Source organism: Schistocerca serialis, chromosome 8 (assembly GCF_023864345.2).
Source record: "Schistocerca serialis cubense isolate TAMUIC-IGC-003099 chromosome 8, iqSchSeri2.2, whole genome shotgun sequence".
NCBI lineage: Eukaryota > Metazoa > Arthropoda > Insecta > Orthoptera > Acrididae > Schistocerca > Schistocerca serialis.
Genome location: NC_064645.1, coordinates 349,725,232 through 349,727,731, shown reverse-complemented (window position 1 = coordinate 349,727,731; position 2,500 = coordinate 349,725,232). Strand labels below are relative to the sequence as shown.

The 2,500-nt window shown below is 59.5% G+C and overlaps 1 pseudogene; it reads right to left on the bottom strand.

Moving 5' to 3' along the window:
- The window catches only part of LOC126417807 (large subunit ribosomal RNA), a 7,470-nt pseudogene that overhangs the window by 2,914 nt on the left and 2,056 nt on the right, over positions 1–2,500 (bottom strand).

The window sequence follows — 2,500 nt, the reverse complement described above, 5'->3', positions numbered from 1 at the left end:
TGTTGGCACCAACATGATCTGGGAGGCGAGCAAGCATAAGGTCCAGCGAAAGGTTAAACAGGATAGGGGAGAGAGGGTCGCCCTGCCGAACGCCCCTTGAAGGCCGCACTGGACCCAGTGACTTTCCCGAACCAGAGATCACGGTCACCCCATTCTCATAGCATCCCAGGATGTATCCAATGAACTCATCCGGCAGACCATGTGCCCTCAGGGCAGGCCTCAGGGCACCATGGTGCAGGGAGTCGAATGAATTGGACACATCCAGGGACGCGACATAGAGGGAGTTACAGTTCACCCTGGCCTGAGTCATCGCCAGGTCCAACAAGAATGAATTGTGCGGCATCCCATCCTGAGGAAGGAAGGCCCGCTGACGCCCGTCCAACACACAGGTCCGCATCAGCCGACCCGCCAGGATCTTATGGAAGACCCTGGCGAGGACTGAGCAAACAGTGATCGGGCGGAAGTCAGCGGGGGATGCTGGGGCGGCCTTCTTGGGCAGCAGGGAGGTACGGGCCTGTAGGAGTCGGGATGGAAGGCGGCGGGTCAAAAGGAAAAGGTTTAACACTTTCAGGAGGACCTCACGGGGAAGACGACGGAGCTGGGCAGGTGTTAGTCCATCTGGGCCCGGAGCGGAGCGACGAGGTGGGAGAGCTGCGGCAATGTCCTCCAATGTGATGGGCGCCCACAGCTCTTGAAATGGCACCTCAACACGGGACGGTAACAACCGACAATCCAAGCGGTCAACCCGGCCAGATGGACGCCGGGTAAAGAGATCTTTCCAGAACTCGACCAAGCCAGGAATTGGAAGTGGTTGGTGAGTCAGTGTACCGTCAAGAATGCCGTTAATGCACCGCCCCGCGTTTTTGGAGAACGCGCGTTGGCACACAGAGTACTCCCACCTGCGACGAGCTCGTTTCCGCTCAGGTGGCTGGGACATGTGCTTGGAGGCAACGGGATTGTGGGATGCCTCCTTGCTACCTAAGGCATCAAGTACAGGTGGCAGCATGCCCATAATGACATGCCTGGATGCAGTGTGTCCCAGCGCTAAGATGTCGTCAACTGAGCGGTACTTCGGACCCGACGATGGTAAGGCTGCTAAGGCCGACCATATGGCCTGGTCAACAGGATCTTCTAACGACGGTGGAGTCAGGGATGACGTGGAAGCCCCAGCAGGGGGTGCAGCAGCATCAGAGGGGCGAGGTCGCACTGCAGAGACAGAGAGAGCAGCAACGAACTCGGTGACCTGGTTCCTGTAAGCTCCCGCACGACGCTGGCACTTGATGGATTCAAGTGAGCGGTGCGGGAAGATCTTCACTAATTCCTGATTCAGGAACCGGGTGCCCTCGAGTGTTAGCACTGCCTCTGCATGGGCCAGGCGTAGGAGTTCCTCACTAGACCACCTGGCCTTCGCCCTCTGGATGTTAATTTCTGCATTCGCTGCGACAGGATGAGCCCTGCGGCGATGCACACCAAGACCAGTCTTGGTGCCGAAACTCCGACTGCACTCGGGGCACTGGAAAGCCGGCAAGATGTCACGACCTGGACTGGCGACGTCAGCTGGTGGCCCAACAACTGGCGCAGCTCCTCCAGTGGGAGGACCGCTACCTGATCTATTACGAGTGTTGGGGCCAGCTGAAACAAGAGGCAGGGGGGCAGGCAACCCCCAAGCCCAAGAGAGTCATAGTTACTCCCGCCGTTTACCCGCGCTTGCTTGAATTTCTTCACGTTGACATTCAGAGCACTGGGCAGAAATCACATTGCGTCAACACCCGCTAGGGCCATCGCAATGCTTTGTTTTAATTAGACAGTCGGATTCCCCCAGTCCGTGCCAGTTCTGAGTTGATCGTTCAATGGCGGCCGAAGAGAATCCGCGCACCCGCGCGCCCCCGGAGGAGCACGCTAAGGCGGACGCGGCCTCGCAGCAAGGAAGATCCGTGGGAGGCCAAGGCACGGGACCGAGCTCGGATCCTGCACGCAGATTGAAGCACCGGGGCGCGAACGCCGCGCAGGCGCGCGCATCCTGCACCGCCGGCCAGCACGAGGCCAACCAACGGCGAGAGCAGACCACGCCCGCGCTAAACGCCCGCACTTACCGGCACCCCTACGGCACTCACCTCGCCCAGGCCCGGCACGTTAGCGCTGACCCACTTCCCGACCAAGCCCGACACGCCCCGATCCTCAGAGCCAATCCTTATCCCGAAGTTACGGATCCAATTTGCCGACTTCCCTTACCTACATTATTCTATCGACTAGAGGCTCTTCACCTTGGAGACCTGCTGCGGATATGGGTACGAACCGGCGCGACACCTCCACGTGGCCCTCTCCCGGATTTTCAAGGTCCGAGGGGAAGATCGGGACACCGCCGCACCTGCGGTGCTCTTCGCGTTCCCAACCCTATCTCCCTGCTAGAGGATTCCAGGGAACTCGAACGCTCATGCAGAAAAGAAAAACTCTTCCCCGATCTCCCGACGGCGTCTCCGGGTCCTTTTGGGTTACCCCG